Below are 27815 nucleotides of genomic sequence, written 5' to 3'. Positions count from 1 at the left end.
AAGTTCAGCCAAAGAGAGAAGAAAAATTAAAAACCTGTAGGACTCCAAACCGCAAGTTGAGTGACCTTGATTTTTTTTCTTGTGAAGTGTCTCAAAAACAAGAAGCAGGATGTTCTGTAAACCAAAAGTTTAAAATCTGGGGTAATACTTTATGATGTATTTTATAAGTACTTTTTAAAAAAAAACAATAAATGACTGGAAGAAAATTGTATCCTTAATTATTTTAAGATGTATTTGTGCTTCATCGCTCATGTAACACATAATGCAATGTGTTTTACAAGGCCCTTAAAACTGATTATTAAATAATTTTAAAGCACTGTATTATTTCCTCAAAGCCTGCTAAGTTATTATAATCATTGAGTGGAAATAATTTTGAAAATATGTTTTTATTGAATTTTTATATTTGATACTTTGCAATTAATGATCATAATTTTTATAAATAAAAATTACAGAGGTGCCAGTTAACAATTTTCCTTTTCTAAATGTATTTCTGTTGTTGATTAAGAAGTTAAAAATGGAAAGATAGAATGACACCTTGAAAAGAATTGAGTCCCTCTTGAAATGTAAACTGCTTGGTTTTTCTGTCTGAATATATGTTTTAAATTTCAAAAGTCTATGTTTTTGGCTTTGCATTGTAACTGAACAGCTTTGAGTGAGCAATCCCCAAGGTTATAGAAACCTTGTATAATCATCCTATTGGAGAAGCTTCATAAAACCCAAACAAAACTTCAAACCCTTCAGTACATTCCTACAACAGGGAGAGAAAAAGGGTGTCATGATAAAGTGAGAATAGTATCAACCAGCCTCTAGGGTTTGGTCTTGTTTTGTGTTGATCACTGATCGAAAGAGGAAGTAAATGGGGTAAATGAGGAACCCACTGAAACCTCCTGGTTTTGGCATTTCAACCAGGACTCAAACCTCTGACACAACACAGCATTCTGTTTCTAAGACAAGAAGAGGTTTACAAAGCTCAGAAAACCTTGGACATCAAATAGCTCTTACAAAACAACATTTTGATGATTTAAGTGTAAATGAATCAGAAACATATGGATTAAATTTCTCTTAAAATACACATGGGTTTAAAAATAAGGGTGAAAGTGCTTGGCAAAATGAGTTTTTAGTTTTACCGAATCCAAAAGGTTTGAAAAATAGTTCAAGTTGTTTGAAGAACCCAGTGCACAGCTGGATTTTTCAGTGTTTGGTAGTATGAATCAACTCTGACCTCAGACACTGTGGGTTTCTGCTGCATTCAAAAGGTGAGTCAGATGCGGCCTTAGTCTGTTCCAGTTGCTATAGCAAAATACTATAGGCTGGGTGGCTTGTAAACAACAAACACTGTTTCTCATGGTTCTAAGGCTAGGAAATCCAAGATCAAAGCCACAGCAAATTCAGTGTCTGGTGAGAGCCCACGTCCTGGTTTATAGGTAGCCAACGTTTTATGTCTTCCCATGGCAGAAGGGGCAAGGGAGCTCTCAGGCATGAGACCTTTCATGGGAGGATGGATCCCATTCATGAAGGATCCACCCTCTGACCTATTACCTCCCCAAAGTCCCACTTCCAAATTTTATCACATTGGGCATTAGGTTTTAATATATAAATTTGGGGTTGATGGTAGGGGCACAACCATTCAGTTTATATCAGAGACATTCTTGTCGTTGTATAATCACCAGCAAGGTGGGTACACCAACCACTTAGGTATAATAGTTTAAATTATACATTAAATTATGTAATGTTCTATTTATATCTAAATCTTACAATTGTTGTTTAATCATTCCAGGAAACCAGAAAGAGCTTTCAGAAATTTGAAAGCAGGTCCAAACTCTTCCTACTTTTGCAAAGTTCAGAAGTGCTGATTACATCAAATGCTAATGTTTTCCAAAGTGTGGAATGCAGATTATCTATGTCAGAAATACCTAAATTCTTATTAAATCTGCAGACTCATAGTTCTTTTTTTTTCAGATCTACCGTATCAAAGCCTCTGGAGACGGGGCTGGGCATCTCCATGTTATACAAGCTCTGATTCTTATGCCTTCTAAACTTTGAGAATCACCGCTTTAATACAGGAGGTGAATACTATTAGATCTCCTGAGGGAAGGATATTATCATTTTCTGAGCTACATTGAATGTCCTATTGGTTTGATTTCTGGACTAAAAAAATTCCCATGGGCAGGAACTCTCCACTCACACTCACCATTGTATTCTCAGCCCCATACAAGTCATAAAGTAAAAACGAAGGTGTTCTAATAAATTCAATGAACTAAAAGGCAGACATTTTTCTTTAAAATCTTGGCCTGAAGGAATATACTTTGAGATATTTTTGAAGGGGCATGAAGGTATTAAATATTGTTCTATCCAACATTTAATTTTTTTTATTTTTATGATTGGATCTTAAAACGTAAATGAGAGAACATTTAAATAATTTTGTACACCAGAATTACAGAGAAATGGCTGAAAACTTATTGAAGCTTTACTCTAAGTAATATCAGTTCACCTAAATTGATCCTCCTCTGCTAAATCCCATGAATAATTCTGTCATGGGAGTAAATGTTAAATCCAGGATACAGTATCTTTACAAAGTTACTTGCTTAATGACTCCCTGTCTGTGTCTGGTATCACAGGAACAAGCAGAAAGTTTATCCCTGTAAGGTGATACTACAAAAGAAAAATAAGTGATGAATCACAGCCAGTTAAAATATTTATGCCAAAAGACACAAAGAAATGTAATGACAGATCTTAAAAGGATTATTTTTAGGTATAATTATTGCATATGTATTGCCTTTCTTTGTTTATAAAAGAAATATTTTATGTGTGTTAATGTTTGGGGAAAAAAAACCCAACGTATGAATAAGAAATCTCACAACCCAAAATCAGTACAAATGCTAATGACTATCCCTACCCACCTCACCACATCAGGTTTTCAAATGAGTTACACATGTACATGCACACTTTAAAATATACTGAAATTTGGACTTATAATTACAAGTGTGTTTTTCTAATTAATATGACAATACAAATATTCCTTATTTTAATGACTACAAAATAGCTCTTCTAAGCTATTTAATTGTCACCTGTTTTATATATCTAGCTCATTTGTCAATTATTAGATATTTATTCTCTATTGACTATTAAAGTGCATTTTAAAGCCTATCCCTCATAATGATCTTAAGATAACTCTTAATTCAAAATTAATAATGCTAATGACTATTGAGCAATTTCTATAGGTCTGACCCTGAACTAAGCATTTCATAAACATTAGCTTATTTATCTCTCACAAAATACCTGTGAGGTAGGTATTAATTTCCTATTTTATATACTCAGGGTCAAAAAACTAGTAAGAGTTAAAGTCCGAATTTGAAACAAGGACTGACCCATTCCAAAGCCTGTATTCTTCACGTAGATAAAATTAATGTTTTAAGGAATGTTTGAACAATTTTAAGGTCAATACCAAGTTGTTCTGTAGAAAGACTAAACCAGTTTTACATACTATATGACTCAACAGTGTTAATTTGTTTGACAAAAATATAAAAACATAAATTTTTACTTGCCTTCTGTTTTTTCTCATTAACAAAGCTGAATCTTTTTTATAAGTTTGTATCCATTTAAATTTCTGTGAGCAGCCTGTTTTGTCTTTTGTCCTTTTTCTTACAGTCCTTTTGAATTGTTTGTGAAAAAAACACTTCAAATATTTTCCCGTTTTGGTATTTGCCTTGGTTTTTATATGGTATTTTTGATTTACAGAAGAATTACATTTTTGTGGAAGGAAGAAATACTGATTTTTTGTATGCTCTTGTTGGGTCTTATATTTAGGAAGCAATTCCCTTTTTATATGAACCTAAAGTTGTATTTCTACTTTATGTTTTCATTTTTCACATTCAACTCTTTAATTCATCTGGAATTTGTTTTGATATCTAAGCATCATATGTTAAATATTAATTTACTCATTATTTGGGGTTAATCTAGATGTTTTAAGTGTTTTCTATGTGTAAAAGTCTATAATCTGCAAATGGAGTTTTAGTTCCTCCTTTCCAAGTTTTGTGATTTTAAGATTTTTTCCTTTTCTGATTGCACTTACTAAGACGTTCTACACAACATTCGACTAAAGTAATAATAGTGAGTATCTTCATCTGGTTCCTCAGTTAATGTTTCTTTCTGGAGAAAACCTCTAACAGCAGCAAGCTTCTTACATTTCCCTATTTATTTTTTAAATAAGTATTATTTGCCAGTCCTTATTTTAGGCACTTGAGATAATACCTACGAATAAAATTCCTTGCCTTGAGGAACTCTTTGGATGATTATTTATCTTTTTTAGGTTAAGGATATTCCCTTACATTATGTTTATTTGTTTGTTTTTTAATCATGAATGTGCTGAATTTTCTCAAGTGTATTTTCTTTTCTGACTTTACTGAGATGATGTTTTTTCCTTCAATCCGTTAAGGTAGTGATCCACATTTATAGATTTTCTAATATTAAATCTTCCTTGCATTTCCAGGATAGATATAACTTAATTGCCATGTATTGCTTCTTTACACACAATTTTTTTGGAAATATTATGTTGATAATATTCATGAATGAGGTGGATCTCTAGTTTTCACATTTTTAATTTAGATATCTAATTTTGTTATCAGAGTTATATTGTTATATATTGGCTTTATAGAATGGAATGGAGAGGATTCCTCCTTAATCTATTTTCTGTAAGAAGTTAGATTAGAAGAATCTGTTCTTTGAAAATTTGGTAACACTCACTTGTAAAATTATCGGAGTGATATTTGCTCTATGGGAAGATTCATAATTGTGAATTTATGTTTATAGTTATAGAATACTCAGACTTTTTAAAAATCAGTTTATCTACTTTGTTTTTTAATTTATTACTATAGATTTATTGACAGTATTTGCCTATTCTTTTTAAAAGTTTAACATTTGTTTATGCTTTTCCTTAACATTTATTTATTCATCTGTTGTCTTTTTAATTAATCACACTGAAGATTTATATAAATTGCATTTTTTAAAAAAAGAACTCTTGTATGATTAAGCTTGCTATTAAGTTTATGTATTTTTTTTGCATCGATTTCAGCTCTGATATTTATTTTTTAACTTTGGGGCTTTTATTTTTTGTTTTCTTCAAATATTATGAGGAAGGCCTAGAGAGTCAGTTCAAGCACTTGCAAAATCACTCAAGTACTCATGCCTAGGTAATGGAGCCCCAGTAAAAATTCTGGACACCAGAGGCACCTGGGTGGCTTAGTTGGTTGAGCCTTGGAGTCTTGATTTCCACTCAGGTCATGATCTCAGGGTCCTGAGATCAAGCTCTGCATCAGACTCTATGCTCAGTGGGGGAGTCTGCTTGGGATTCTCTCTCTCCCTCTGCCCCTCCCCCTGCTCATGTTCTCTCTCTTTCTAAAGTAAATAAATAAAATCTTAAAAAAAACAAACAAACAAACTCTGGACACCAAAGATGAGATGAAATTCTGGGCTGGCAATACTCCATGCATATTGTCACACATCAGTGCTGTAGGGTAATATGTCCTGATGACAATCAAAGCTTTGCATTTGGAACTTGCCTAGATTCTGCCCTGTGTGACTCTTTTTTTCACTGATTTTAATGTATCCTTTCCCTATAATAAATTATACATATGAGTGTAATAGCTCCTGGTGAATTCTGTGGGTTCTAGCACATTATGGAAACCAAGTATGGATTTGGGAGCCCCAAACTCACAGCTGGTTTTAGAAATCTTGGGCAGACTTGGCAGTCTGGAGGACAGTGCCCTCAAATCTTATAGTTTAGCTACCTCTGGGGAGGTAGATATACCCACTTTACTTTAGGTAGCATTTTCTTGATATCTTTTGTTTAGTCTTTTAACTTTCAACCCTTCTTTGTACTTAAATTGTAAATAATGCTAAATTTTATATGTATAATCCAATCTGAAAATACCTTTCTTTTAACCAGAAAGTTTATTCTACCTATATTTATTGTGATAATTTATATGGACTTGTTTACAATAATTTACTTAAAAATTTCTACTTTGCCTTATTTTTCTGTTTCCATTTTGTCCTTTATTACTTTTTTCCTTTTAAAATTATCTTTTAAAGATTTTATTTATTTATTTGAGAGAGAGAGTGAGCAAGAGAGAGAGAGAGTGAGAGAGAGAAAGCATGCATAAGCAGGGGGAGGGGCAAAAGATGAGGGAGAAGCAGACTCCCTTGCTGAGCAGGGAGCCCAGTGCAGGGCTCGATCCCAGGACTGCGGGATCATGGCCTGAACCAAAGGCAAACCCTTAACTGACTGAGCCACCCAGCTGCCCCTCCTTTTAAAATTATTATAGTTTAGTTATTTTTCCTTCCACTTCTTTTTTTTCTTTACTGACTTGGAATTATACACTTTTTAATTATTCTTATGCTAATTAACTTGAAATTCTGTCACATATGGATTAAGAATATGAAAAAAAAAAAGACTTTATTTTCATTGATTCCATTCCTGATACTCTTTCTTTCTTTATGTAGATCTGAGTTTCTGACCTATATTATTTTCCTTCTCCTTGAGAAACTTCTGGTACTATATCTGCTGGTAATGAATTTTCTCTGTTCTTGTTTATCTGAGAAAGTTTTTTTAAAAAGGTTTTATTTTTTAGGTCAGTTGGTTTTAGGTTCACAGCAAAATTAAGAGGAAGGTACAAAGATTTCCCAAATAAATTCTACCCACAATACATGCATAGCATCCCCCATTATCAACATCTACCATCAGAGTGGTACATTTTTTAAAATTGATGAACCTACATTGATACACCATTATCACCCAAAGACCATATTTTACTTTAGGGTTCACCCTTGATGTCATAGAATCTATGGGTTTGGGCAAATGTACAATGACATATATCCATCATTATAGTATCAGACATAGTATATTCACTGTCCTAAAATATTCTGTGCTCTGCCTATTCATCCCTTGCCCCTTCCTCCCCAACCCCTGGAACCACTAATCCTTTCACTTATCTTCATAGTTTTGCCTTTTACAGAATATCATATACTTGAAATCATATAGTATAGAGCTAATTGGAATCATACAGTATGTAGCTAATTCAAATTAATTTCTTTCTCTTAGTAACATGCATTTAAGTTTCCTTTATGTATTTCCATAGCTTGAAAGCTCATTACTTTTTAGCACTGAAAAATATAATATTCCATTTCATTCCTATTTATTTATATCCATTCACCTACTGAGGGACATCTTGGTTGCTTCCAAGTTTTGGCAATTATGAATAAAGCTGCTATAAACATCAATATGCAGATTTTTTGTGTGGGTATTAGTTTTCAACTCCTTTGGGTAAATATAAAGGAGCATAATTGCTGGATCCGATGGTAAGAGCATGTTTAGTTTTGTAAGAAATCACCCGACTGTCTCTCAAAGTGGCTGTACTATTTTGTATTCCTGCTGGCAGTAAAGGAGAATTCTTGTTGCTCCACATCCTCTCCAGTTTTTGGTGTTGTCAGTGTCCTGGATTTTGCCCACTCTAATAGGTGTGTATAGTATCTCATTGTTTTAATTTGTATTTCTCTGATGACATATCATGTGAAATATTTTTTCATATGCTTATTTACCATCTTTATATCTTTTTTGGTAAGATGTCTATTATGATCTTTTGCGTGTTTATAAAACAAGTTGTTTTCTAATTCTTGAGTTTTAAGGGTTCTTTGTATATTTTTAATAATAGTTCCATTTTTTTTAAATTGTATTTTTAAGTAATCTCCACACCCAATGTGGGCCTTGAACTCACAACCCCAAGATCAAGAGTGACATGCTCCACTGACTGAGCCAGCCAGGTGCCCCTGGATAATAGTTCTTTATCATATACATCTTTTGCAAATATTTTCTCCCAATCTGTGTCTCATCTTATTCTCTTGACATTGTCTTTCACAGAAGTTTTTAATTTTAATCAAGTCCAGCTATCAATAATTTCTTTTATGGGTCATGCCTTTCGTGTTGTATCTAAAAAGGCATCGCCATAACCATGATCATCTAGATTTTCTTCTGTGTTATCTTCTAGAAATTTTATAGTTTTGTATTTCACATTTGGGTCTATGATCCATTTTGAGTTAATTTTTATGAAGGGTGTAAGGTCCATGTCTAGATTCATTTTTTTTGCATGTGACTTTCCAGCTGTTCCAATACCATTTGTTGAAAAGACTATCTTTGCTCCATTGTATTGCCTTGGCTCTTCTGTCAAAGATCAGTTTGCTATATTTATGGGTGTCTATTTCTGTACTCTTTATTTTGTTCTATTGATGTATTTGTCTATTCTTCATCAATACCACCCTGTCTTGATTATTGTAGCTTTACAGTAAGTCGGATAGCATGAGTCCTCCCACTTTGTTCTTCTTTAAATTTGTGTGACTATTCTGAGTCATTTTCTCCATGTAAATATTAAAATCATTTTGCTGATAGCCATAAAATAACTGGCTGAGATTTTGGTTGGGATTGCACTGAATCTATAGATAAAATTGAGAAGAACTGACATCTTAAAGAGTCTTTATATCCATGAACATGGACTATCTATATTTATTTTTTTTTTTTTTGTTTAGCAGAATTTTGTAGTTTTTCTCATATAGATCTAATGCATTTTTGTAGATTTATAGCTAAATATTTTATTTTGTGATGTTAATATAAATGGTGTTGTGTTTTTAATTTCTAATTCCATTTGTTCATTGCTGATATATAGGAAAGCAATTGACTTTTGTATGTTAACCTTGTGTCCTGCAAACTTGCTGTTATTGCCTGTAAGTTCCAGGGTTTTTGTTGTTGTTGGTGTTGATTCAAATTTTCTACACAGATAATCATGCCCTCTATCAACAAACACTTTTTTTATTCCTCCTAATCTGTATACTTTTATTTCCTGTTATGTTTTATTGAATTAACTAGGACTCTCCTATACTTTTGAAGGATAGTTTCACATGACATAGAATTCTAGCTTAGTTTTTGTTTTAATTTAATTATTAATTTAATTTAATTTAATTTAAATATTAATTACACTCTCTTCTTGCTTGCATTGTTTCTGATATGATATCTGGTATAATTCTTATCCTTATTTCTCTGTGGAAAAGAGTCTCCCCACCTGGCTTCTTTCAAAATTGTCACACTCAAATTTTTGCAGTTTGAATAAGATATGCCAAGGTGTAGATTTTTGGTATTTATTCTGCTTAGTGTTCTCTGAGCATCCTGAATCTGTGATTTGGTGTTTGCCATGAATTTTGGAAATTTCTAAGCCATTATTATTTCAAATGTGTTTTGCTCTATTCTCTTTTTCTTCTCTTTATGGTATTCCAATTATGCATATGTTATGTTTCAAAAATTTCCTGGATGTTTGGTTGTCATTGTCCCCCACCCCACTATTTTCTCTTTGCATTTTTATTAGTTTCCTAGGGTTGCTGTAACAAATTACCACAAACTTGGGAGCTTAAAACAGCAGAACTATATTTTTTAGTAGTTCAGGGATCCAAAAGTCCAAAACTGAGGTGTCAGCAGAGCTGCATTCTCTCTAAAGGTTCTAGGGAAGAATCTTCCCTTGCCTCTTCTGGCTTTTGGGGGCTGCTGGCAATCTTTGTTATTCTTCTGTTTTTTGATGCATTATTCTAATCTCAGCCTCCACATTATTATCTCCCTCTCCCCTGTCTCTCAAATAGCCTGCCTTTTTTTTTTTTAATAAGGAAAAGATTTAGGGCCCACTCTACATCCAAGATGATTTCACTTTATTATCTTTAATTACATCTGCAGTGACCCTTTTACCAAATAAGGTCACATTCGCAAGTTCTGGGAGTTAAGATTTGGAATATCTTTTGGGGCCCCAGTCTTCAACCTACTACAGCATTTTATTTTGGGAGGTTTTTACTTACCTATTTGCAGGCTCACTGATTCTTTCTTAAGCTATTTATATGACTATTCTGTGTTCACTCGAAATGAATATTTGTTCTGCTATTATTGGTTTAAGTGTTTTATAATGCTTATTGGATCATGTTGGTTGATAATGTTGTCTGGCTCTTCTACACCATTTATAGTTTTTGTCTACATGTCTACATGTTTTAACTACTGAGAGGAATGTAGAGGTCTCCAACTATAACTATGGATTCACATATACCATATTGCTATTTTCTATTTCTTACCCTTTTTCTCTTTATTTTGTCTTCCGACCACCTTTTGGATTAATTGATCACTTTTACAGTCATTTTTATGTCACTATTTGGCTTATTAGTTGTATTTATTTTTAAGTTTTTAAATGATTGCTCTATTGTTTATGATATACATCTTTAATTTATGTCAGTCTACCTTTAATAATGTTATTTTACTTATAATAACCATATAAGAGTATACTTTCATTTCCCCCATCCTTTGTGCATTTTTGTTATAAATTTTACTTCTCTCTATATTATAAATTCCATAATACTTTTTTTCCAATTTTTGCTATAGATAGTATATTATCTTTTGAAGTCATCAAAAATAAGACAAAAACCAGGGGCGCCTGGGTGGCTCAGTCAGTTAAGCATTTGGCTTTGGCTCTGGTCATGATCTTGGGGTCCTGGGATTGAGCCCCTCATCGGGCTCTTTGCTCAGCAGGGAGTCTGCTCCTCCCTCTCTCTCTGCCCTCCCCACCGCTCATGTGCACTCTCTCTCTTTCTCAAATAAATAAAAATAAAATCTTAAAAAAAAAAAATAAGACTGAAACCATATATATATATTTTTTGTTTCAAATTTTTACTTAAATTCTAGTTAGTTAACATATAGTGTAATATTGGTTTCAGGAGTAGAATTTAGTGATTCAGCACTTACATACAACACCCAGTGTTCATCACAAGTGCCCTCCTTAATCCTCATGACCTATTTCACCCATTCCCCTCACCCACCTCCTCTTTAGTAACCATCAGTTTGTTCCCTATAGTTAGAGTCTGTTTTATGGTTTGGCTTTCTTCTTTTCCTTCCCATAGTTTCATCTGTTTTGTTTCTTAAATTCCACATATGAGTGAAATGGTATTTGTCTTTCTCTGGCTGACTTAATTCACTTAGCATTATACTCTCTAGCTCCATCTTGTCATTGCAAATGGCAAGATTTCATTCTTTTTGATGGCTGAGTAATATAATATTCCATTATATATACATATATATCACATCTTCTTTATCCATTTATTAGTCAGTGGACATTTGGGCTCTTTTCATAATTTGGCTATTGTTGATAATGCTGCTATAAACATTGGAGTGCATGTGTCCCTTTGAATCTGTATTTTTGTGTCCTTTGGGTAAATACCTAGTAGTGCAGTTGCTGGGTCATAGGGTAGATCTATTTTTAACTTTTTGAGAAACCTCCATACTCTTTTCCAGAGTGGCTGCACCAGTTTGCATTCCCACCAAAAGTGTAAGAGGGTTCCCCTTTCCCTGCAACCTTGCCAACACCTGTTGTTTCCTATGTTGTTAATTTTGCTATTCTGACTGGTATGAGGTGATATCTCTTAGTAGTTTTGATTTCTATTTCCTTGATGATGGACAAAATTTTTTCACCATTTCTAGTGCTCTTCATTTCTTTGTGTAAATACAGATTTTTACCTTTTATTATACTGTTCTGCATGAAGAACATCCTTTAACCATTTTTTGTTGAACATGTCTGATGGCAATGAAATTCTCTCAGCTTTAGTATGCCTAAAAAAGATTTTAGTTCACCATCATTATTGAAAGTTATTTTTTTGGATATTCATTCTGTTTAGACAAGTTTTTCTTTTTCCACTCAGTATTATAAAGTATTGTTTTCTGGCTTACATAGTTTCTCAATTAAGATACACTACAATTTTTATATTTGTTCTTCTGTATGTGATGCTATCCTCCCTTACCATGACTGCCTTCAAAATTTTCTCTTTATTTTTTATCTTCAGCTGTTTGACCTCAAAGTGTCAGGTTGTTGTTGTTTAAAAATTTTAATTTTGTTTGAAGTTCTTATAGCTATTTTGATCTGTGACTTGTTGCCTATCATTAATATTGAAAATTTCCAGCCAGTATGTCTTCAGATATTTCTTGCCATGTTCTCTCTTCTCATTCTCAGACTTCAATTACATATATATCAAGCTATTTTATATTGTCTCACAGCTTTGAATGATCTCTTCTTTTTTATTCACTCTTTTCTCCTGTTTGTATTTCAATTTGAATATTTTATGCTGATTTATCAAACACACTAATTCTTGGCTGAGTTGTGTCCAGTCTTCTAGGTAGTTTGTCAAAGAGTTTCTCTATGTTTTGAGACCATGCTTTTTTATTTCTAGTATTTGCACTGGACTATTTTATACTTAAATCATTCTGCTAAAATTCATGCATGTTGTACAAATTTCCACTAGATCCTTGAACATACTTAATTACAGCTTTGATAAATTTTCTGTTGTATATTTCCAAAATTGCATTTATCTCCAAGTTTCATTCTGTTGATTACTTTATCTCTTGATAATTTTTTTCTTGCCTTTTTTGCTCTCATAACTTTTGATTGAATGCCAGACATTATTTTTAGAAGAAGAGTAAAAATGGAGGTGTGTGGCATTTATATCCAGTAATTGATATGCCATTTCTTCTATCAGATTTTGAGTCCATCTTATTAGTTTTGATCTTTGTTTGGGCTGTTGTTGTTGCCATAGTTACTTTCCATTTACCAGACTTCAAATTCCTCCAGGGGTAGTCAGCTGCTTCTCTGTGTGGGGCCTGAGATATTAGAAGGTTTTCTTAGTATCCCTACTCCTCAGCTTTCAGAAATCCATGCTTGCACAATAGAATGAGTCTCTCTTACATGTTTGCCGCTCCCACAAAAGAGTTATTTTGCTTGTTGCTCAATGGTTGTCTTGTGTTGAGGGCAAAGGTTGGTTCTCCAGGTACAGCCTCAATACTAGGCAGACTCTGTGCATGGGAGAAGGGTTTTCTTAGTATTCATGCTTCTCAGGCCATGGTATCCAAATCCTGTCCATAGCTGTGAGCATCTTGGGTGGTAAATAATTTCCTGCCCATGCAACAGCAGCAGCAGATCTCAGTTTTGTATCAGTGTAGAATCTTACATTGGAGTGACTTTGTTGCCTCTCTCGCAGGGGCAGTGACCTTTTACTTCTATTCCTCCCCAGGAAGTAGTAAATCTTTGCCTGATCCCTGGGAGTGGGATATTTTTCTGTCCATCCAAAAGCAGAAGAGTTTTGCTTCTACCCCCTTCCTGTCCTAGGCTTTTGCTTCAAAAGAGAGAAAGGTCCATGGAAGTTTTATGGTTTCATGCTGTTGCATCACTGACTTTGTTTCCTTCTGTTCTCCTGTCTGGTCCTCCATTTATCTCTTGAATCTGCAAGAGAGGCCCATGGAAATGAGTTTGTAAATGAGTGTCAACTCCTGGGTGTCTAAGGCTTCCAGTTATTCTAAAGTGTCATATTAACTCACAACTGGCCTTTAAGAAATTGTTAGAATTTACCTGTTTCTTCTTACCTATATCATGGTTATACTCTGTCAAAGGGGAAACAGCTCATTTATCTGGTACCTCTTTGGAGGGGCTTGACATTCTTTTGGATTTAATTAATCTGAATACTTTCCGATGAGGTTGAGAAAGGTTATGATTTTCTGCCCAGCTTGTTTTCACTGTTAGGATGGGAACAAAGTTCTTTTGTGGTTTCCTGCATCTTAAGCATAGTTATACTATGCATATTTGAAATAGAAAATCACACCATATCTTGATGTCCCATCCCCATCTTAAATAATAAAAGGATTGTTGAATAGTTTACCTCTAATTTTCTACCTTCCAATTTATATACTATTATTGCTTAATATTTTAGTTCTATATTCAGTTTTGTGTTTGTTCACACTGCAAGTTAGGAACTATTTTTAAAATTTTTCTATGCAAACCAGTTTATTTTACCTTTATTTATATGTCCACCTTTGTGTTCACCCTTCATTCTGAGTCTCTGACTGTTCTGGTTTTGTTTTCCTTTTCTTTCAGAATTTACTTTAGATAGAACATTTTTGTTGTTGTTTATCCATAAATGTCTTTATTTAACTCTCATTTTTGAAAGATAAAATAGTTGAAAATAAAATTCTAGGTTGGCATCTATTTTCTCTCAAAACACTGAAAACCATATTTCACTGTTGCTGTTGAGAAGAAAACTGCCATTCATTGGTATTTAATCTATTCACTCTAACTGTTTTAAAGTTCTTCTTTTTTTCCTTTTTCTTTTTCAGTTTTATTGTAATATGTCTAGGCATAGATTTGTTTTTATTTGTCTTTCTTTTTAGATATTGTTCTTATATCTGGGCTTCAGGACCCCCAAAGAGACGTATGTTAGACCTTCTTACTTGATCCTTCTTGTCTCTTAAAGTGAGCTTATCTATTTTTTAAAAAAATATTTTTTAACTTTGTTACATTCTAGATAAGTTCCTAATATATATGTTTTCTGTTTAGAAATTTTTCAACTATGACTAATCTACTATTGAACTAAATCACTATTACTTTTAACTATATTTTTTCTTAAAATTATTCTTATTATGACTATTGATTTTTAATTACCTCCTTAACTTTCTAAAATAGGTAATGCCTCTTCAATCCATATTCTGTAGCTCTCATTTTCAACGTCTACTTAACTTTGGTGTTGTATTAGTTTGTTCAGGCTGTCGTAACAAAATGCCGTAGTGTGGGTGACTTGAACAACAGAAATTCAGAATCTGGAAGACTGAGATCAGGGTGTCAGCATGATGCAATTCTGTTGAGAATTCTCTTCCCGGCTTGCAGCTGGCCACTGTCTCACTGTGTCCTCACATGACAGAGGGAGAAGTATCTCTTCCTTCTTTTATAAAGGCACTAATCTCATCATAAGGACCCCACCCTCATGACTTCATTTAAAACCTAATTACCTTCCAAAGGCCCCATCTCCAAATACCATCCCATTGGGGGTTAAGGCTTCAACATACGAATTTTGGGAGAATACAATTCAGTCCATAGCAGGTGTCTAAATAACTTGCATTTTATGTCTCTTCCGTCTTACTCATAGTGGCTTGCCTTGAGGAAATTTTACTCCAGAAGATTATGCTGGTAGTTAGGAGCACTCCTTATTTCAGTCCTCATGGCAAGAACAGCTCTCCCAGCTTCCCATCATTCCTAGCCTCGCTGCCCCCACCACAGTGTCGTTATACGAGGAATCTGCCTTAGAGGGCACCCCCAATTCTGGCTGCTGACTTGTCCAAGTAGACTTTTTGCTGCTCTGATTCCTTGTACTCTAGCCCTGCTTCTGTCCAGTGCCCCAGCCTCTGAAACCCTGAATGGAGTTCCTTTAGCCCATTTTAGAGGTATTCTCATTCAAAAGAACCTATAGAGTTACTTAAGATATACATGCTAAAGTATCATTTGTGTATATAGTATATTTATAAAAGTGACCTGGATGAGCTAGACTCTGGATCATTATGTTAATTTCTACATCATTCATTTTTTTGATTCAATGAGGAGAATTAAAAATAGTGTATTGTTATCTTAGAGTCTTTATTTTGCCAAGCTGCTGTTGGAGGGGGGTAATCAATAAACTATCAGATAATTCTGGCCATATACAGAGGAAATGAAGTTTCGGGAGGAAAGGTATATTTTTATACTGCTTTTCAGGACTACAGTGAAGCCAGGGAATTACATGGATCTGACTTTTTTTTTTTTTAACTAAACAACATTTTCCTTCTCTGAAATATAAGCATATTATGTTTAGTCTGAAGTGAGCTTAGAAATTTGTTCATGATTTGGCACACATGACTAAAAGGGAGAGAATCCAACATTATATAGGAAATACAGACATGATATAATGGTTAACTTATAGCTTACTTTCATCAACTTTTCTCTTCAATGAGCTGAAATTAAACAGGAACTTTTGGTGTTTCTGTATCATTTTACTTACTTATAAAGCTATGGATTTGTTTTACCTGTACATTCTTTATACTTATAACACGGTTTTAAAAGTAGGGGAAAATACTTATGATATAATAGTAATTGAAAAGAAAAAGAAAAAACACGCCTGGATGCATTTCACCTAAATTCAATTATTGTTAATATTCTTTCATATTTGCTTTCTTCCTCCTTCTCTCTCTCGCTCTTCATTCACATGTAGACACACACCACATACACATATACACACTTGTGTACTAATATGGAACTATTTGAAAGTGAGTAGCAGAGATCATGACATTTTATTCCTAAATAGTTCAATATAAACCTTCTAAAAAATCAATACACCTTCTAAAAATGAAGACATTCTTTTAAGGAAATGAATAATTCCTTAATAAAATAAGATACCCAATCCATATTCAAATTTTCTCAATTATCCCCAAATGTCCTTTATTGGTTTTTATTTTCTACCCAGGATCCAATCAAAGATCATGCATTGCAATTGACAGTTATGTCTCCTTAGCCATTTTAGATCTAGAACAATCCTTCTGCTTTCTTTTTTTATGACATTGACTTTTCAAAGCGCCCAGGGGAGTTTTCTTGTAGTTAACCTTCTTGATCTATCTGATTGTTTTCTTGTGTAATGACTTAATTTGGTCCTCTACTTTATTTCCTATAAACTGTAAGCCAGATAATTGGTTAGATTCAGGTTAAATATTTTGGGCGGCATACTTCATGGATAATGCTATTTCTTATTACAGCCCATCAAGTGATACAATACTAAGTAGCCCCCTATTAACAATGCTGTTTGTTCACTTAGTTAAGGTATCTCCATTTTAAAGGTACATTTTCTTATAGTTTGTGTTTTGGGTGGCTATACTTTGATACCAAGTATATTGTTCCCCAGTGATCTTTCCTCTAATGGTTAAACAAATTCATGATCCTGGCCTAAATCATGAACCAACTCCCCATTTTGCATAGGACCAAAATCAAAGCTCATGTCCTCTTGTGGCTGAAAAATCTCAGCTTCTAATCATTAAGACATTTATGCATGGCTCCTAACTCTCCTCTTGTATCCTTTACATACAGATACCATGTAGTCTTGTATACTTAGAACTCTTGCTTTGTGGATCCTTTTCACTTTTCCCAATTTTCTTTCTTTATTTTGAGCTTGGTAATATATATTTATTTTAATTTAATATTTCTGTGTGTTATGATGCTAGGAGGTCTGTTGAAGTTCATTTTGGTTCTAAGATTATTCCAGCAGATGCATGAGTTCAGGAGACAAAAAGGAGGAGGAGAAAGAAAAAGAGGAAGTAGGAGAGGGGTGGAAGGGAAGAAGAGGAGAGGAAAAAGAGGAAGAAAAGGAGAGGAAGGAAAAAGAAATTTAATGGTCTATTAGAAAGGATTCTTGGACAATAGCAATTTCTTCTTTGCAGTATTTGTATACCACCTGTTGTTTTAGGCCATAACTAGGATAGTTCTCCACCAATAGTTCCACTAGATGCAGCAAGAACAGATATGCTATGCTTATGTCAGAAACAGCTGATTGGGTAAGGAGGGTAAGTGGAAAGGAGAATTTGAGAGCGACTCTCAGGCTTTTGCCTTTGTGAACTGGAGCTAACTCATATTGAAATGATTAAATCTTTTAATATAAATCATGACTATAAAAAATGAGATTTCTTTTATTTGAATAAATTCAATAGAAATTATTTATATAATTGAGTTTTGATTTCTCTACTGTTTTGAACCTCTTCAGTGTTGAAGCATTTTCATTTACTGAAGTGAACTTGATTTTTGAAAACAGTTGGAATTTGTGAACTAAGCCTGGTGACTAAGAACTGTGAAATAAACAAAGTAATACCAATTTGGTAACATCAAAAATATTTTCACTGAAAGTACCCAAAATGCTAAAATGGATAAGGAGCCAATTATTGTGCCATAATTCACACCTATTTATGAATATCATATGCTGATGATACATAAAGTTGATTGATTTGCTGCCAGTTTAATAATCACATAAACACAAGCATTAGATTTTCATTATAATTGTTGAAAATTTGAAAAAACTTTTTTAATGTAATTATCTTGCAATTGAAAGGAAATAGATCACTTCTGTCAATATCTTACTCTGCTACCCTTTCTCTGTACCACTGTTATCTTTTGCATTGTACCATTCCTAGTCAAAAACATTTCATGCCCTGACATGGCCACCAGTTTAAGACTAAAATCTAGCACTCAGTATGATCCTATCATCCACCCCATCATATCAGTTGTACATATTTCCCATATTTTCTCTTCCGTCAGTCTAGCCAGGATCCTCACTTCTCCTTCCTGTATACAAGTTAGTAATTTATTAATCATGCATTTATTAAATACCCATTATATATTAGACACGGTGCTAAGATCTGGAAATAGCCTTGAGGAGCTCACACCGTAGTGGGGTTGCCAGGTGATAAACAATAATTTAACACAATGAGAGAATCGCATTCTGGTTATCAGGCAAGTCTGTGACAGATTGTTCTTCCATCCACTATTGGCCAGTTTTATTTTTTCCTTCCAGTCTAAAATAAAACAGAAGATAAAGAGTGAAAGCTCGATGGCACTCTACAGCATATATAGTCCAACCCCCTCGTTTTTCAAATGAACAAAAAGAAGTTTCAGACAGGAAACTAAGAGTTAGAGGGTTAGAACTCAGCCTCTTAACCTGGAGCCCAGTACATGTTCCAGTTATTAAGCTGGATTAATTGAAAGCCAATGAGTGGGTAACACAGGAATATTGGACAGACACATAGCTTGGTTTCCCCCGCCCCAGAATAGATCCTATGACAAGGACTTGAATGTAAGTAGCTTTTTGAGATGCTTCTCACAGAAAATGTAAGTGAAAAAAGGAGAGGAACCCACAAAAGGTGTGATTATGAGTGAATTGCCATTGTTAACACCTGGGGCTCAATCCTGTTAAAGACCCTCAGACTTAACTGTGTAGAACATGCCTCAGAATTATACACGGAAAGACAGGGAAGCTGGGGTCTTTACCAGTGGCTCATGTCCCTCATTATTTTGGAGGTTGCTCTGGGACCATTAAGTCCCCAGAACTCCCCAACCTTTAGCAGTCTGAACAAGTTTTTATGGAGCCAGAAACAGGCTTCAGGCAGCAAAGCAGAGAGATTCCCCATCAGTAGTTATAGAAAATGTCCATCTGAGCTAAAGATGAACTCAGAGGGAAGCTAAGGACATGGAGTAGAGTATCAGTGGAATCTGCTAATAATTCGCCAGTGCCAGATCTATGGCCGAGCATATAATTTCGTAGGTCAGCATTAGCAATTACTCTTGTTGTGGGTAGTCACTGAAGTGTAAGGATTTTGCTCTATCCATCAAAGAGAGCTATTCAGTGCACTTTGTAGAATGAGATGAGAAAGAGTTAATTTTCTTTATCCAAAATGTTCTCACATAGAGTTTTTCTTTATAGCTTCTGTAATTTGTTTAAAAATTATGTATCTTGGACTTTTTGACTAGCCCACACTACAATCATTTTTTTCAAATTAAATAGTCATTTTCATTTTGCTCTAGTATCTTTGAGAGGAGAGTCTAGGATGTTGCTAACAGGTTTAAGTAATTGATGAGAGTTCAGTTATTGGTTGCTCAAGTAAGTGTCCAAGTATTCAGAAATGAATCTAAATGACTTGGTCTGGGAGTTGTCTCAGGACAGTTTCTTTATCGGGGAATACAATTTGAGTTAGAAGTCCCAGAAGAACTATTTTGTTTGTTTCTTTGTTTGCCTAGTTTTTTGTTTGTTTGGTTTGGTTTTTGTTTGTTATTAGACTGTATTTTGATACTCTTAACTTGTAGATTAGGTGTAGATTCCATGACATTAGAAGATGTGCGCTTTTTTGTCCTTTTTGGTAAAAAGTCAACCAGGATATTTGGAATATCAGAAACATGATCTGTGTTTAAGACTTTAGAAATTTGGGTTGATTCTTACACTGTGTGTCAATGCGTAATGGTCTCTAATCTACCTGCCCTCCATTTTCTTTGATATGTGTTAATAGGAGACAAAAGGATTTGGGGGATGGCTATATTTTTCCAAACTTACCTGTTTCATAGAGATTTGAAAATCACTAGATTAAAGCAAAATTTAACTGGGTCTTCCTTGGGCTCTTGCCATACTGTGTACAACAGTGTAAACAAAATAAACCTTTCTAGGACTCAATTTACTCATCTATGAAACATACACATTTACATATTTGGCACTAGATGATCTCATAGATCTTTAATTCTCTGTGATTCTGCAATTTCTTATGGATGTCGACAATTTTTACCACTTCCTGTTTCACAACGTGCTTCTCAGCTAGTTTCCTCAAACTGATGAAGGCAGATGAACTCAATATCATAATGAGCAAGATAAACTTAGACACTCGCTGTGATATTCTTATTTCCATTGTAGGGTTGCAACCTTAGTCATCCAAAATTTAAGACCACTTAATCTCATGATAATGCAGAGGGATTGGAGATTGGTTCCTATCTTCTAACTAGCACCCCACGATGTCTGGTCTTCTATGGGTGGGAAATGAGAGAAAAAAAAGAAAAAACAGTGAAGGGAAGACAGGGCAGGAATCTCAAGAAGCCGTGTTCCCAGGATTCTCCTGGCCCAGAAAACTGAGTCAGGGAAGCAGGGGTCATTAATATACTGAATCACTGACCGTGTCCTAGAATTCCTAGCCAAACAGGAGCCAGAATCTTCCCCAGGGGTATTTGAACCCAATTAGACAATGGACACCAGGTGGCGCCAAACTGCAGCTAAGATCCAGGTGAATTTGAATCAGTCTTTTGGATCATACATTGTTCTTGGTCATTTTATAAATCTTGAAATAATTGGACCCAGAATTCTAGGGGGCCTTTCTTTTTTTGACATCGCTGATACCATTATGAATAAATGCTGTCGATTTTGATAACTTCTCTTCACTGCCTGTAGGTAAAATTGAAAATCTTCAGCATTGTCTAAAACAAAGTCTACCTTATTGTTCGTTCTTGTTCATTACCCCCTTCCTCTGTCCCCTGATCTCTCACATAGTACAATTTAGTCTCATGAGAATAGCAACCATTTACTAAATATCCATTTCTCCATGCCTTTGCAAATGCTTTTCCTCTGTCTGAGATGTCCTTCCTGCCACACTCCTTGTGCTCTAGATCTAATTAAAAGCATTTGCTCTGGAAAAGGTCAAACCTAAAATAATCCACCTTCTTCCAAAGATCCACCAAAGATCTCCTCTTCTGTGAAATGTCTCAGAGTCCTTCTGTCCTTATGAAAGGCAAGATTTTTAATCCCAATTTTTCTGGTCTTCCAAAGCATTTTGCTCATATTTGTTGTTATTGTCATTTTTCACGTTAAAAAAATCATTATTGTATCTGTCAGTTTGCCCCTTAGAATGTAAGCCATTCAAGCCTATGAACAAACCAAACTTTTCATCTGTGTGTCACCAGTGACTAGCACCACATCTACCCTGTCCTATTCCTTCAATAATTGTATCTGGAATAAATAAAACAGTATTTGAATAAAAAATAGATGTATATCTAAATTTGCAAGTTGAATTAAGTTAAAACAAATTAGGGCAGCTGAGCATTTAAAAGAAGCAACCGGTGATCTCTCTGCAAAGCAAATAATCCTTTTCTAATGTAGATGAGCACTGCATTCCTTGTTTCTTAGGTCCCTGTGCTGTCATCTTATAGCAAAGTAGTCATGTATATTATGTTTGATAAATGGTCTGAAGATATTTATGTTTATCATTCTTCCCAGAGTTAGTTGGTTTATAGGACATTGTAAATATAATTGGTGATGAACATAATTCCTTTCATTGTGATCTTTTCCTAAGAGAGACTGGCATACTATATAATCCTTAATTCTGACTTTCTTAGTCCAAATCTTAGCTACAGTGATGATCATTGAATGGACATTGGCATATGGCTTTTTACTGATACCTAAAATCTCCAGCTGAGTTTAAGATCAGGAAGTAGTTTATTTCAAGAAGTGGAAAGGATCATAGTCCATAGGTCTCATTTTCACAGATGCAGGAACTATGACATAGTAAAGTGAGAGGAATTTTTCTGGTCTTCCAAAGCATTTTGCACAACTTATTTGTGGGAGAATTGCAACCAAAACCACACTTACTCCCACTCTACCCTGTTACTTTCCTCTGACCCACAGAGTTAATAGATCATCGTGATTTACTTGGCATATGACTTAGATTAACAAACAAATCTGAGCAGTGATAGAAGAAGAGTCTACAAATGACACATTGATTGACCAACCATTGGCTAATGTCTTCTCAACATTCTTCCACCAGAAGCCATCTCAATACTCAACTCTGGTCCAGTGTTTTGGTTTTTAAATCACATCTCTGCTTCTAAGAAGCACTTTATAGATACTCTAGAATCCTTTCTACTTTTGATCTAGTCTGGATCTGATTTTGGCAGTTAAAGGACTTGGAGTGACCCACAAGAGACTGTTTGCTTTCTTATCTAATCTTTAGTGCATCTAGCAGCAAAAACAGGCCATTTCATGGTATCATCCTGCCAGCAAAAGGTTGTTTAAGGATACACAACTCCTGTCACTTTTATTGTGTGGTCGAGTAAATAACTTGAGGCATTTCCAGCTTCTGACTAGTCATATATTTGTCATTTTCTTTTTGCAGCTCTATTTGCTTCCCCTCTTTCGGGTTAGGTTCCAACTCAGAAGATCCGGCAAATGTTGTCTGAATAGGCGTGGCCTTACTCTGCTTAGGCAACACAGATTAAGAAGCCTCGAAAATGCAATTTAATGTTGTTTTCTGAATTCTCTGCTACCTCCCTAGTTGTGAAATACTTGGACAGCAGTTCACTTGGCCCCATCTTTTCACCTGCTTCCTCTCTTTTTTCATATCCTCAGTGAATTGTGAAAGCAATTTTAAAGAAAAGGATCCTATTGCCGTGCTGTATCCCCTTTCAATCACATACGAGGTGTTTGGATGAAGCCTTATACCCTCTGGGCCTGTCTGCCCTGTATAAACATTAATGTACCCATGAGGATCTGTAATATGCATCAGGGGTGATACTGATTTTGGAACCTGGGTAAACCCTGGAGGGGAATCCAAGACCATGAGTTCTTTCTTGGCAGGCCAGGCCACCTGCTAACAAACCAGAAACATGCAGGGAGTTTGCAGCCACGAGTCAGAAAGAAAATAAAATTGTTAATGCCAGAAGCTTTGTAACTTACAGCACAATCTCAGGAAAGGGGAAATTAAGAGGTTAGAAAGTGGACAACGGCAGGAACACCTGAATCTAATAACAAACTAGGGAGTTTTCAATTGACAGAAAACTTGGACATGGAAAAAGAACCACAGCTCTGTTTGCCTCTGGCCAATGAACAAATGCTACTCTCTGACGCTGCTCATCAAAGTCTGAGCTTGACCCCACCTAAACGCCAGCTATACCCATTGACGCCTCTGGCTGAGGGCAGCAGGTGCTCCAGGGAAGACTGTAGCCATGCCTTTTCCTACTTGAAGGGTGATTTCTGGATGCAGAGCCTCGGCAGAGGACAGTCTAGTGTTAGATTTTTATCAGTCAGTGGTAAATGAGAAACTCAATAGCTTTTCATAATGTTAATTAAATTTATTCAATTTTAAAACTGTCTATTCTTCTGAGAAATTGATTTTCCTACTTTTATTTGCTATTAAAATATCCACTGCTTTATGAAGTGGTGGAGAAAATAGAGAGTACATGGTAAATTTTTCATTTAAATCTCTGTTTTGGCAAAATTACAAGTTGGCAAACCTAAGTCATTCTTCCCAGCTTAACGGTCCTGAAAAAACAAATAAGAAACAAGGAGTTGTTGAAGTTCATTTTAGCAAATTTAGTCCAATGTAGCAGAATTCTTTGTTGACCGGAGTTTGGATGTTATGGTCTCTTCTGCAGCAGATTTGGTTTAATTTAAAAGTCGTCAACGAAGGGAAGGTGGGTGTCAGACCCAACACTGGGTTATAACTTCCTTAGATGACTAACAAGATCATCACCATTCCTGTACGTTTAGCTCTCCCCAAAGGTTGGCACCCCCAACGTTAACTATATTAAAAACTATGCTTATGGACTCTCCCATGTCTAGCCTTCATGTGTATTTTACTATCACATTTATGAGTACTCATGCTAGTGTTGCCTTGACCTTCCTTGGCTTAGGCAACACAGATAAAGAATGCTAAGATAAGCTGATGAACACTACCTGAGTGCCATGCTTGTTCAAACTAACGTTCGAGGTGGGGAAACTGAAGCTCAGGGATTCTGAACACTTTCCAAAGATTAGCCAGCAAAAACCTACATGTCCCTATCCCAAGTCCAATGATCTTCAATATCCCCTTATGCTATTGTTGATAAACCAATAATATAGGAGCCAGGTAATAAGATACAACTCTCAAGATATAGAAAACTATTTAAAGTCATTAAGTGGGAGAAGATGGGAAGAGTATTGTCCTTTTATCCAGCAAAGGGAAAAGAACATAAATGTCGGCCATGATTTAATTCTGAGAGCAGCCAACGATGTGACGTATGGCAGATCACCTCACTAATGTGGGGACAGATGAAATTGACTAATTCAGATTGGGTGAGTTAAATCCATAAATCCAGGTGACTTTCACACTAAAGAACTTAAGGAATTGTCACAGTCATTGCAGAGTCACAGACGATAATCTTCAAGAACTCACAGAGGGCTTAAAATAGCCCCCAACCTGAATAGATCTTATTCTTTTGGAAGAGGATTATGGACCAACCAGGACATGGCTGGATTACCAGAGCACACAGAGAGATTAACTCAAATACTGGTTTTTCAATGTGTAGAAGATAATAGCGTTGCAGTCAATTGGACTTGTGGGAATGGAATCATAAAATTTGGGGCTGGATGTGATCTTAGGAATCATGTAATGTATTGCCTTCATTTATAGAGGAGTCAACTGAGCTTTAGAGAAGTGGAATCAGAAATCCTTAAGAGTTCATTTCTAATTCAAAGACAGTGTGGCAAGTCTGGAAAGCCCAGACAAATGCAATACCTGTAGACGTTTCTTGCCTCATCTAAATGATTTTTTTTTCCTTTGGACAGGTGCCTTCTCTTATACATTAGGAAAGGAGGCCATAGCTAGAAATTCTGGCACCACACAAATAGCTAGAGTTTGGAAAATAATCAACATCTTGACAAACTAGAGGTTATGCTATAATTGTTACACTTCAGAGAGAGAAAAATAAGTCTTCAGTTCAATGAATTACTGCTACTTTTTCACTTCCCCTTTGTAATTCAGGTTTCTTAAAATTTTAACTCTGAGTGATCTGAGTAAACAAGAGAGGAAGTCTTACATCAGAGAACTTACTTGAGGTGGTGAATATTGACTATAAAAATGTGGCCTTACAAAGTCTTTACAGATTCAGAGTAGTCCTTGTAGAATTAGAGGGATTTCAAGTAATCAAGAAAATGGCACTGGGTTCCTTTTCTTTGACTTCTAGTTGGTTTATTTGAACTCATAACAAGCCTTGGAATTCCCTTCTCCTAAGTTTTTCTGAGGTACTTTTTGAAAATCATTGGTAGGGCCATGCCTGAGGGGGGAAAACAGCAACGGTCCACAGTAAACTCTGGCATCCCAGACACCTGCTGCCGCTCTGAAGACATGTTCTAGAAAGATTAACCAGGTCTTCTATGGGCAGCACTTCCTTTTTTTGTCTCTCCAAATTTCGTTCCCTGATCAAAATTCTATTGTCCTGTATTTTACTTACTTGGAATCTTTTTGGGTGACAATTCTTTTATATAATAAATGAATTCTGACTGTAGGTTAATTCATGCTTATGCTAAATTGTATTTAATGTGTTACATCCCTCTATTTCTGCTGGCACTCCCATTCTGTTACTGGCTGGTGAAGGGAGTGCTATAAATTACCATGGTAAGAGAAGAAAGCAAGCGACCCAAGAGCTTATGGAGGGTAAACGTAGGAATAGTGTTAAGTCATGAGAGAGAATGCTTTTTTTTCCTACTTAATGAATACCTATTAACTCTGCTAGAATCCAACACAGATAGGTTTGCAGGAAACAGATATTTGAGACTAACCCCTCATCTGATTCTTCTTTCTTCTTCGACGTCTTCAGGGACCTAAAGGTACAAAAACAGTCATTCTATTTTCTGGGAGCACTAAAACTTAATATTGCATAGAAAAAATTGTATTGTGTCAAAGCCAAATCTACCCATATATTTTTTTTACCTATTGCCCCTACTTGTATCTTCCACATCAGGGTACAACACTTCTCACACCTCTTGCATATAACATCTCTTGAAATAGATTTAAGTACAACTTTCACATTCCCTCACACATGACTGATAGAGGTGTCATAAATATTTAATCCTTTTTATCCTGGAAACTTTTCTTGTATTCTGAAAAGCCTACTTGCCAATTCTGATAAGAGTGAATATTATACAGTCTTGCAAAGGGTTTAGGTTTTCTGTTAATATCACATGAATATAAGAAGCCAACTTCAGCAGCTTTCTGGTTAGAGACTCTGGCTCTTCTAACTCAGTATGTGCAAGTCTTCACTTACATACACCTGCTTGGATAGATTGTGGGAAGACCACAGACAAGTGATTAAATTTGAGATGTTTCAGGCAAAGCATGCTATTTCTTCTTACTGTAAAAAATAAGGAACATTTCTGAGTCATTGCAGTCTTGGAATGTAATACCAAACAAATGAGAACCAGACCACAAACAGTGGGGCCAAGTACATCATTACTGAGTGAGTAATGTGAACAACTTACATAAACTGTGGCTGAAACTGAGTTTTTAGCAGACAACCATAACCTTTTGATTGCATCAAGAACAGTTAAAAGCTCTTTAATCTGCATGTTGTCCTTCGGGAAACAAAAACTCATCAATCCAATTCATAATCTCTAAGACCTGCAATTCTTCATTAGGATTTAACCCTATTTTTCTCTGATTCCTTTTCTCCTAGCCAGCAGCAGAGGCTACTTAAGAAAATTAGCTGGGGTCCAAATATATTGTTTCTTGTCTATTGACCATAACAGGAGAAGCATGTTGCAGGTTAGCACAATCTTCCCCCTTCCTTTAAAGCACTGTGGAGTGGTCTGCTCCAAAACTTTAGCTAATGGAATAGTTTATGTATTTCTTTGCATACCTGTGTTATATACAGAGTTTATTATCCTTTAGGAAATAGATTTTCATTAGTATCAGAATCATTTCTTCTTAATCATAATGAGCCACATCTGCCCACAATCTTCATTTCCTTGAGGTCTATTTTCTTTAAACAAATAAATGAAAAGCAACATAACTTTTTAGTAGTGACTCCCTTTAAAATAGAAGCAAAGAACTTCAGTAACTCCTTCTGGGAAGATTAAAAATTTTCCTTTCTGGTTTTATGCCCTGAATAAAATATTAATTTGCACAGCACTGCTTTTTAAACACATATTTAAAACAGCTTCTCATGTACCAGACATCACTAATAATAAATCTCATAGCTGAGTCAGCTTTAACATTTTGGATTCTTTCTTTTTCTCTGTTCACATTTGAATGAGAGTCTAACTTGTTCCTGTGAACCCGGGAAGAAAATAAGAAAAACAAAAAAGGAAGGCAAGAAGAAGTTGAGTTTTGCTGAAGGATGTTTGGTGTTCTCTAAATTTAAATCTTCATCCAGTCCTTCCCCCTCGCTCTCCTATTCCATTTTCTGTACTATGATTGCAGAATCTCAACCTCTACCCCAGACCAACTAAATCAGATTCTTGAGTTTAATACGATCCCTCATGATCCACATGTATATTGAAATTTGTTAATAGCTGTTTTCCAACTCACTGAATATCTAAAATTATGATTAACATCAAATAGTCTCACCTGGAAACTCCTATTGCCT

At 35.1% G+C, this 27815-nt stretch overlaps 1 long non-coding RNA gene across 1 annotated transcript in view; it reads left to right on the top strand.

The window, feature by feature from the left end:
• The window catches only part of LOC135365432 (uncharacterized), a 229603-nt gene that overhangs the window by 59873 nt on the left and 141915 nt on the right, over positions 1–27815 (top strand). The gene's annotated exons all lie outside the window — the stretch shown is intronic.

Source organism: Mirounga angustirostris, unplaced genomic scaffold, assembly GCF_029215605.1.
Source record: "Mirounga angustirostris isolate CCGP_5_RB_7025 unplaced genomic scaffold, mMirAng1.0.hap1 SCAF_7, whole genome shotgun sequence".
Taxonomy (NCBI): domain Eukaryota; kingdom Metazoa; phylum Chordata; class Mammalia; order Carnivora; family Phocidae; genus Mirounga; species Mirounga angustirostris.
The sequence above is the reverse complement of the archived record's forward strand: the minus strand, read 5'-3'. Positions and strand labels throughout refer to the sequence as shown.